The sequence below is a fragment of the Theobroma umbraticum genome, unplaced genomic scaffold, assembly GCF_002168275.2.
Source record: "Theobroma umbraticum cultivar Fairchild unplaced genomic scaffold, ASM216827v3 scaffold_95.0, whole genome shotgun sequence".
NCBI classification, from domain to species: domain Eukaryota; kingdom Viridiplantae; phylum Streptophyta; class Magnoliopsida; order Malvales; family Malvaceae; genus Theobroma; species Theobroma umbraticum.
In genome coordinates, this window is record NW_018397257.1 from 5149678 (window position 1) to 5161277 (window position 11600).

Below are 11600 nucleotides of genomic sequence, written 5' to 3' on the forward strand. Positions count from 1 at the left end.
TTTTAATACAATTATCAATTATATAAGATTTAAAATAATTACAATTGAGATAAAAGAGGTTGAAACCGCTGAAGAAAAAAAAAAAATCAAATTCAAATTTGGATATACTCTCTAAAATCCTGCTCACATTACTGTACTATATGAGCACGTACGTAATATCAACATGGCTAAAATTGATTGAATAATATTCACATGGTTTGATTGTACCTTCTTCGTATGATTGTTCAGGAAAAATGGCTATAAGTAAAGGAAAAAGGACGACTGACCCATGCCCCATGCCCATGAGAATAATCCAACAACATTGAATGCCTAACCAGAGAAGAGAGGACAGGGGAAAATTCAGGCATCAATTGAACTTAACTCCAAATAATAATAATAATAATAATACATCGAAATATTTAATTTATTAATTAATAAATAATTTTTTATTTAAAAAATAAAATTTAAATATTTTTTTTTCAATTCAATAATAATAATAATAATAATAATAATAATAATAATAATAATAATAATAATAACAACAACAACAACAATAATGCTTTGTAACTTATTTAACGGCAACTCTGTTACATAAGTGACCTCAACTGGAGCTCTGCGCCTTGGAGCTTGCAACTCTTGCATACCTCAGAATCCACGTGAGTATCAGCAGTCTCCACATCACCACTGTCTTGTTTTCTTGTTTCCAAGTCAGTTCACAAGCCCCATCTTTAGATGTGATCCCGAAAGATTCCAAGGATTGGGTTAGGGAGGAGACAGGAGGAGTGGTTTGACAATCTTCCCTGCTAGCTACTATTCGGAGACGAAATTCAGGGAAGAAACAATGTATCTCCTTCCTATTATTTACTTTATAACATCTAATATTCAAATTATTGACTTGATTTTCAATGTCAACAATTTATTAATAAAATTCTACTATATATATATATATATTTATTCATAACATACTAAAACTTAAACTATTGACTTTTATAAAGATTATTAACTTGGTAATTTGTCCAGAAAATCTTGTAAATCGATTAATTATATATAGACTCTTTTCACCACCTTCGTTATAAATAAAATTAATCAAAATACGATTTATCATGTCAATGTATTTTTATAAATTTATATTTTTAATTAGTGTGATAGAATTATGTTATATCAAATTTTTTATTGTTTGATGAATGTTATATATATTTTATTATTTGATGAAATTATATTAATTTAACAAAACAAAACATTTATAGTAATTACTGTTTTATTCATAGATAGTTAAAAGGGTCTTTTTTTTTTTTTGTTCTTGAATAGCATAAGAGTTTCATTGATGTGTAAGAAAATTAGCATACACCAAGTTAGGTGATGCACTAAACGCGGCATATGAATATTACATCAACAGCACAACACCTCTGAATTGATGGTGCGTGGATAACAGCAAGCATCATATGGGAATACTACAACTGTTTACAACGATAATTCACCTAGCAGCATGAAGGCTCAATTACCACAACGACGGCCTCTAATTTTCATTCAGGAAGCAACTCAACTTACACATAAACCATCAAAAAGCCCACAACAGCAAGCAGAATCAAAAGACACTCACGCAGCATGAGGGCAATGCTAGTAGAAACACATACCGAAGGTGAAAGACGACAAACTTCTTGTTTCCAATGTTGATACTCTTGCACAACCCAATGTCCACAACTTTGTTCATTAAAGTCCTAAAAGGCTTCCACCACTAGGATGAACAGAAATGGTGACAAGGGGCACCCTTGTCTTAGCTCTCTTCTCAATTTGAGTTGCCTAGTAGGTGTGCTCTTGACAAGTACTGAAATCGAGGCTAAAGAGATACATGCCCTCATCCACCTTCGTCATTGATTGCCAAACTTCATCTTATACATAACAAAATCGAAAAAGTCTCAATATCTACTGTCGTAAGCCATTTTAAAATCCACCTTTAAAAAAATCTTACCTTCATTATCCTTTCGAAGATGATCAATAGTTTCATTAACAATCAGAGTGTTAGCCACAATCTGTTTGCCTTTAGTGAAGGCGAAATGGTTCTGGCCTATTACTTTCTCAATTTCTTTCTTTAGCCGACTTGCTAGGACCTTAGATAGAAGATACAGTCTTATAAACATTGCTCATGAAACTAACTAACCTTTATTCATTCAAAGCTCTTAGACTAGCATATTTTGGGATAAACAAAATGAAGGAAGCAAGAATTATCAAATCCTGATGGCATAAGAAAACTCATAAAAATGGCCATAGCATCACCTTTCTATCGACCCATTGGTTTTTTTAAGAAGTTCATGTTTAAATTGTTTGGCCTTTGTGCCTTGTTATCATCGCAACTTGCTACCACATCCCATACCTTGACTTCTAAGAAAGGTTTTTCCAATAGCTCAATATATTGCTCTTCAAGCTTCGCCACCGACTTGTGATTATAAAGGGTCGAAGTATTTGGCCACCTCCTTCTTTAAGTACTATTGGATTTTCAATTACTCTCCCTTGAATTGAAATTCTTTCAATAAAGTTTCCTTGCCTTATTACTGATGACATCGCATGAAAAAATTTTGTATACCTATCCCCTTCAAAGAACCATTTGACTCTTGACTTACATTTCTAAGATCTTTCCTCTACTCTGTACAAAGATCAAATTTCAGTCTTCATTCTTACAACCTTTAGCTTAGTGTTGCATTCGCATTCCCACCTTGGAAGATGATGAGTTTCTCTTGGAGCTCCTCCTCTGAGTTTGACACTTTTTCTTTGATAGCGCTAAAAGTCTCTTGCTGTCAACTTTTTATTGTTGGTTTTAGGGACCTTAATCTCTACCAAATGCCTGCTTGTTGTGGCCCACCTACTCCTATATACTTCTTATACTTTCTTGATCAACTTTTGGAAACTTTTCCCATCAAGCCAATGGTTAAAAAATCTCAACAGTATCAAACCCTAATCAACCTCTCATTTGCCGAAAACAATTAGGTTATGATCAAATAGTGAGTTCAAAATACACTTTTGAATCAAATCATGATTCCTTTCCATGAACTTTGTATCATAAGAAATCTGTTAAGTCTATTAAAAGTAACCTCCACTTTATTGTGCTTCATATGTACTTTCTACCATGGTAAACCCATCAACCCCAATTCATTGATGAATTGCACAAACTAATAAAAAATCCACCAATTATTTGTCCATCACACCTTTTTGTCCAAATACTTCACATTAAAATCTCCCCTAAACACTTTAGAATGTCCATTCCTTTGATCACCTATACTAGTTCATCCTGCAGTTCTTTCTTCCTAGCTTTATCGTTGGGTGGATAAATATTATCAAAACCACACCTTTTATTCCCTTTTCTCATCGAAGCTGTAATTAGGATATAGTGTTGCTTTACGATACAAGTCTCCATGTTAAAGAATGATTTCTACCATAATCTAATCAAACTCCTCGACGCACCCACTATTTTACTGTCCACCTAATTTTTCAGTTTAGTTTCTATAAGGTGGTTCTTGTGATAGGGAGAGAAAGTATTACAAACAAGTAAAGAGATGTGATGGAGATGGCAAAGAGGAAGATCGGGGCAATTCTTGAAGTACTAAATGTCATGGTAGGTGAAAGAGAATAAGAAGAGAATTAGGGAGTGGATGAGAATTAGAAAGAAAAGCTCTAGAGGAGATTTTGTTAACTTTGGAAGGAAGAGAAAGTTTCAAATGAATTGTGCAAGCTCTCTATATAATGTCGAAAGTGACGATTACAAGAAAAAGCTTTAATGCATGTAATGAATGACATCATTAAGAAGAGCGTTAATGTTAGGTAACTGTTACTAAAAAATAATGTCGAGTAATATAGAAATCTCATTACATGACCATTAAAGTAATTAAGTGTAATAAGACTTATTCTCGAGTAAAAGGTAATAGAGAAGAGGTAGACATGAAAAGGCACAAGAGAAGAAATTATATGTGAATAGATATAAGAGAAGAAGCTATACATGAACAAGTATAAGAAAAGAAGGTGTACGTGAGTAGGTACATGAGAACAAGGTAAGAGAGGGAAACACTTGTACTTCAGAAAACAAGTTAAAAATAATACCTTTTAACTACCTCCACATTTGAGTTGCTAAACCAAACTTTTCAGAACATTCCAAGATAAAAGTAACCTATGAATCCTCTCAATTATTTCGAGTTGCTTTCATTGTCATTTATGTGAAGTGGTTATTTTGTACGAAGTAATTGTTCTACTTGTGTTAATTATTCTACGTGAAGTAGTGCTTCGCTTATTCCAATTGTTCCACATGAAGTAATGCTTCACTTGTTCTAATTGTTCTTATTATTCTATGTATAACACTATGTTGTAAAACAAATCTTAAAGAGAATAAGTAATAACCAAAATCAACTATCTACATTTTGCCCCCTACATCGGAATTTTTATTTAAGAAGTTCTTATGCATTGTTCAAAGGAGAAGTTGTGTTTTGAATTTTGCAATGTAACGTATTGTGCTGTAGCACTTTATATAGTAACACCTTATACTATGAAACTTTGTGTTGTAACACTTTGGGCTATAATGCCTTAGGCTTTAACGCTTTGGGAAGTAATGCTTAAATAGTAAACTTGTATTTTTCTTGCCTTTAAAAAAAATTTGTATTTCTCTTGTTGGTTGCCCTCTGCATAAATTTTATTTTAAAACAAACTTAAAATGTGAAACAAGAAATTTTTCATGAATGAGATGGAATTTTTTTATTAAATGATATATATATATATATATATATATATATAAGTTCAAGTAGACAAACAAATTGTTTCATTTAAAAGAAGAACACATCAAAATAAAAAATTAAAAAGAAGATAGAGCAAAGAGTATCTATCTTTTAAAAGAAAGTTATTTTGATAAGCAAAAGAAGAATAACTCTTCTTGGAATGGTACTTTTATTCCTTTAAAAGAAAGCTATATTTTGGAACAATAATTATATTCTTCTCAAAACAAGAATTTTGTCTAACTTGCTTTTAAAAGAAAGCTTTTGGAAATTGAGGCTTTGTCTTGCTTTTAGAAAGAAAACTTTAGAAGAAAGCCCTTTTGATTTGAAGCTCACGGCATGTTGAATTGAAGTTTGCCACAGCTATTTTGAGTGAAGCTCACGGCATATAATTACAATTTTTTATTTGTATTTTTTAAATTTTTTATATTACATTTTTTAATAAATAAATAACAATACAAAAACATTAAAAATGGTAATAAAAATTATAATAAATTTTGATGTTTCTTTAGATAACATATTTCTTTATGTAATAAAAACTACAACTATTTTATCTTTTAATAACATGTTCATAGTAATATAAAAATGTAATCTTTGTTGTTGTATGCATTCTTTGTAATGTTAATGCATAAAAATGCTATAAAAAAGTGACTAATAATTTTTTGACACATTTTAAAAATATGTAGGTCTATGTCAAATTTGTAATAATATACATAAAGAAATAAAGATAATCATATTGCTTATGAGGACTTATGTCATTTTGGCATGGTGTTTACAAAATTGGTGAAGTTCCTCATATTTCATATAGAGTAGTGTATTAATTTGAGTGTGATAACTGCATGAGCCTTTTTCTCCTAGTTACTTTTCTTCTTATGTTTCATTATTTTTTTTAGAGAGGATCTACGTACTCTTGGTTAAACTTAAGAGTTACGCTTATATGACTGTTCATATTTAGATTTCTATTTACTAGTAGTGCTTCTAGCCCTTGTTTAACACATATATAATAGAACAATTCGAAGGCTGAGTTGTGATTGCTAATATTCCATGAGCAAATACTTCTCCAAAAATGGGAACTGATGCTACAATTCATATATGATGCTAGCAACGCTAAGATTGAAGTTAAGAAGGATTACAACAAAGATTGTTATATTGAAGTATTGAGCTGCGAAGGTGATTAGATATTTCCTTTAATAGCTGTTCTTCTCAAGAATAATTAAATACGTTGAGAGAGATTGCAGTAAAGATTGTTTTACTGAAGAATTTTAAGTAAGAGTTGCGAAGAGAATTAGATGCTTTCTTTGATAGCAGCTCTTCTCAAGAATAATTAGATCAAAATAATGACTCTTCTTTATGTAACTCTATAATTGGTTAGTCTTTTATTAGCTTTGTAGACTATTCAGAGTAATGCCATTTATATAAATGTTACATGCTCACAATTCATATTACTATATATGGCCAAAGAGGAATCTTCACTTTACATCAAGGAGGTTAACTCTTAACCTGATGTGAAAGAGATTAGTTCAACACTTTAAATAAGTGTAAAAACTGGGACCAATTTTTGAGCAATAAGCTAGGGCCAAAAAATGAGTGATAAAGCTTACAGCCAATAGCATACCATCATTATAGCCAAATTATGAACGATAAAGTTAATGGCAAAAATATGAATGATGACTTATAATCAAAGCTTTCGACTAAAATAAGAATGATGAACTATGGCTAAAGAATAAGTGATAAAGCTTGCAAGTAATAGTATAATATAATTATATCCAAAGTATAAACGATAAAGCTAGCGGCTGAATATGAATTTCTTTTCTTTTCAAATGTCAAATTTCAATATATAAAGTGATGAATAGTAAAAGTCATAGAATTATCATACATGAGCGACAAGTGAGTTGTTTTGGACTTTATTGTTCCCAATTAGTAACTTTCCCTGCTTCCATTTTATTCTGAAATATTCTGCATTAGTTTCTACATTTAAGAAATGAATGACCAACTGTTCGGTGAAAGTTACAATATCTTAGGTTAGAATTCTCTTCAGTTGTTAGCAGTCGTTTAATATAAGGCTAGTTCACCTATCCATCCTTCATACATTCATGAAGAAGTGCTGTCACTCCATCTAGCAAAACTAAAAATGGTGGAGAAGAATTGTCTTCATCATATGGCTTTCTCCTTAATTATCCTTTCTAGGACATAAATTTGATTGTAAATAAACTCTTGGTTTTCTACCTCTTCCTTGAATAGCATTCATTGTTACGATATTCCATCTAGCAAAGCTAGTAACTCTTTTGTCTAAGAACAGTATTATTGGTTCTTTATGCAGCTTCCACCAAGGTGGCAAAGGTTGAAAGAATAAGTTCTTTAAGTGTAGCCTATACTCATGGAACATCCTTTGAATGCAAACTTTCACCAATTTTTTCTCTTCATGAGACTCTTTTATGTCTAACACCCTTTCTCTAAAGTGTTAGATGTACTCTATAAGGTTTTCTCCAGACTTTTGATATTCTTTTCCTAAATCAACAAGAGTAACATTCTTTTGAGTGGAGAAGAACTTCTTCCCAAACATCTTGCACCTTTGATTTCAAGATTCAATAGAACCAGGGGTGAGATTAACATACCATGTATACGTTTTTTTAGTAAGAGATGTAGAGAACTCTTTCAACTTCAAGTCATCATCCAATCCCACTACTTCGAGTGTTTCCATTAACTTCATAACGTGCTCTCGCGTATCACCAGTCTTGCCATTGAATTGCTTAAAATTAAAACTAAGGTAATCCTTAGGATATGCCTTAATGGTTACTCTTGTTGGATATGGAAACTTAAGATTAAATTCAAAAAAGTTCAAGCTCTTATTCTTTTGACCTAGTAACTTTTGGAGCTCTTCCATTGTCTCAAAGCCATAGGTAGGAACAGGTGGGATTAATGCAGTAAAGGTAGCTACTAGTGTAATAGCAATAGTGGAGTTGATCGGATTAGGGTTTCCAATACTTATAACATTAGTTGCATTTTCTCCATTTTATCCATTTTTATTTGTGTTTACAACTAAGGGAGTGGATCCATCAAGTGCATTCTCAACTCCATTAAGGTGTACAGGTTGAGCTTGAGAAATGGTGGCAAAAGAAGATGCAAGTTGAGATATGGTCTCCAACATCCATTTATTGTTTCATCTAATGTTTGCATTCTCTCTTAAGAAACTTGGATCATTTTTATCAGCTTTTAGATGTAGGTGGGAACAGACATATCTTGGTTTCTAGTGGAACTTTCCACCTCTTTTGGTAATACAAAGTTGTGGTAGTAAGAGTTTTACTTAATGTAGTCACTCTTCCCCAACGGAGTCGTCAAACTCTAAAAAGGATTTTTGTGATAGGGAGAGTAAGAATTGCAAACAAGTAAAAAGTTGTGTCGGAGGTGACGAAGAAAAAGATCGAAGTAGTTCTTAAAGTACTAAGTGTTGTGGCAAGTGGAAGAAAATAAGAAGAGAGTTAGGAAGTAGAAGAGAATTCGAAAGAGAAGCTCTAAAAAAAATGTGTTAGCTTTGGAAGGAAGAGAACATCTTGAATGAATTGTGAAAGTTTTGTATATAGTGCCAAAAATGGCAGTTACAAAAAAAGCTTTAATATACGTAATGAATGACATTATTAAAAAGAGTTTTAATGTTGAGTAACCATTAATAAGAATTAATGTTGAGTAGCAGTTAGAAACCCATTATGTGATCGTTATAGTAATTAGGTATAATAAGACTTGTTCTCAAGTAGAAGGTAACAAAAAAGGTATACATGAAAAGGCACAAAAGAAGAAGTTGCATATGAATAGGTATAAGAGAATAAGTTGTATGTAAATAAGTATAAAAGAAGAATGTATATGTGAACAGGTACACGAGAACAAAGTAAAAAGTGGAAAAATTTGTATTTCAGGAAACAGTTAAAACAAAAACCTTTTAATTACCTCCACCTTTGAGCCACTAAACCATACGCTTCGAAACATTTTAAGATGAAAATAACTCATGAACCTTACCACTTTTTTTGAGTTACTTTCACTGTCATCTGCAGGAAGTGGTTATTCTAAACGAATTAGTTGTTTTGCTTATATTAGTTGTTTTGCGTAAAGTAATGCTTTACTTGTTTAAATTGTTCTCATTATTCTATGTATAGCACTTTGTAAAATAACTCTTAAAGAAAATAAGTAATAATCAAAATTAACTATCTATAATATCTTAGAGGAACACCAAATTCGACTTGGCTTTGGCCATCAAGTTTCTAATCACTCTATTTTCTTCTCCTTTGTCAAGACTTTTAACATTCAATGTAGGTAAAATCATGTAAATAATATAAACTTACCCCTAAACTAATGAAGCTAACTTCAACACTTAACTTGGCCTCGACCTTTGCCTCTTCTCCTTTCACACTAAAAATTTTTTTGTCAACGAGTCCTTACTTCCTTGACAGAATTATTCGAGCTTTGCTACCATTTCCCAAGTGTCCATAGCTTTTTTCAAGATTAAAGCAGTATGGTGTATTATGTCTTCACCAACCGTTGAGGTATTTAGTAAATAGTTAAAAGTTAAGGTATACTTAGATATTTATACAAAAAAAATATACTTAGAAACAATGACATTAAAAAAGATCAAAATTATTTTGAATTAGACTTGTCTATAGATAAGCCAGCTTAATAGGTCATGTGCCTATCTTGACTTGAGCCAAGACTTAGTAAAATTTTTAAGATTTGACTCGACTAGAGATATTATTATATTAATATAAATTTTTATTTTATTTAATTTTAAAATATATTTAAAATATTAAATATTAGTAAAAAATTGTTAATATTATTAAAGGAATTTAATTGAGTGGATTGGGTTGAGTTTTTGACAAAATTTTAAGAGTATCACTTGAGTTTAACGCGATTTATAAACACTTATAATTTCTTTAATAATTTTTAAGTTCTCTTTAATAATTTGTTTGTTTTACAGGAATGGTCATTTTCATTCCTACATAAACCTAAATAGTCATTATCAAGGGAACCTCAGTAATAACTTTTCCAAAGGTGTGGAAATAAGTCAAAAATTTTGTTGGACACAATTATTCTTAAATAAAGTTAAAAATTACCATTATATATAATAGATTTTTGTTTTCATTTTTCACAATTTCTTTCTCTCTGTACGCATCTTCTACCTTTCTCATTCTCTCTTTAAAGTCCCTCAATGGAGGGTGACTAGGTTTGGCAACAGCAGCATTGATGCTGGCTACAAGAAGCGTTTATTCGTGATCCCCACCATATTCGACCACAAGGAGCGCCAAATCGAAGCTCCATAACATCAACCACATTTCCAATGGCTGATTGGTGATAAGGAAAAAATAAAAAAAAAATGAAAATACTAGAATGAAAAAAAAAATAAAAAAGCTAAAAATTAATATTTTAAAATTAAATTAAATTTTAATTATAAATTATAAAAAATTCATATTTAAAATTTTAAGTATAAATTTTTAATGTTTTAATATTTTAATAATAAAAATAAAAATAAAAAATAAAACAATCATATATTACAATAAAAGGTATTTTTATAATTTATTACTTATTCTTTGATTATTCTTAAAATTATTATTGCCAATTAAATATTAGAATAAATTATGATAACAATTTCTGATTTATTCTATTTCCATAAGCCAAACTATATTATAACTATCCCTTATTTATTGTATTCCTACGAAATAATTAATTATTTCATTCTTATGAAATAAACTATATAATAATTATTTTTTTATTCTATCATATTCTACCAATTTTAATCCCATATCATGTTATAGTATTTGGGAATTATTAATCTCAACATGGTGAAAGCGGTTGTGGACTTACAAGTACTATATCTTTTTCCAAAAAAGAAAAATGAAAAAGAAAAATGTGAGGAGACATTAAATCGGAAATGAGTTAGATTTGAGTCACTTGATCCTGCAAACTATTAAACTAATTAAAACAATACATTTTGAATTGGTCAAACCACTCTTTTTATATCTTTGTATTTCGAATACAACTGAACAACTTGATTCGGAAGAATAATTCGAGAATGGAGAAAAGACAATAGCTTCGACTCCTACGATAAACGACAAGTTTGTCCTTTACTTCTAAACCATATTTTATAGTTATTATCATTTAATAAACATTCACTTGGAGTCTTTGTTTATCGTTTACTCTTTTTATGTGATTATTACTATTTTTTTCTAAGAAGTATACTTTTCATTTTCAATTTTAATGTAAAAAACTTATTTTTAAAAAAGGAAAAATAATTAAGAAATAAAGAAAAAGGAAAGAAGATATGGGTTGGGGATGTTCTAAAATGAAGAATTCAAGTGAAAATATGCTTTACATTATATTATACTAATTTATGTTAATTATAAATTTTCTCAAATGTATTAAGTTCCCTTTGAAATTGTACATGGTAAGAAAACATATATATCTTTGCTATATCTTCAACACTTGGGACTCATTAAAGAAACATTTTCAATATCTATCTCAATTAGATGATATTCCAATTCAAAAAAAAAAAAATTCTTATCGTTCAAAGCTACATTTAATCATTTTACGGAACATAAGAAGATGTTCTCATTTTTTTTATTTAAAATTTTTTTATTATCAACCAATGAGTGAACTAAAAATGAGTAATAGAATAAAATGATCCACCATATTTGTGACAATGAAAATTCGATTTAATGATTGTTATCTCTTTTAAAAAAATAAGATTTAAAGTTTGAATTTCATTATTTTTAAATATTCATATTTAATATATTATATTATATATCCTGGGTTAATTTCTGGTTGCTTTATTTTTATGGGGCTCTTGTTGGTTTGTATAGTTGCCGTTTTCCTTTTTTTTTTTTTTTT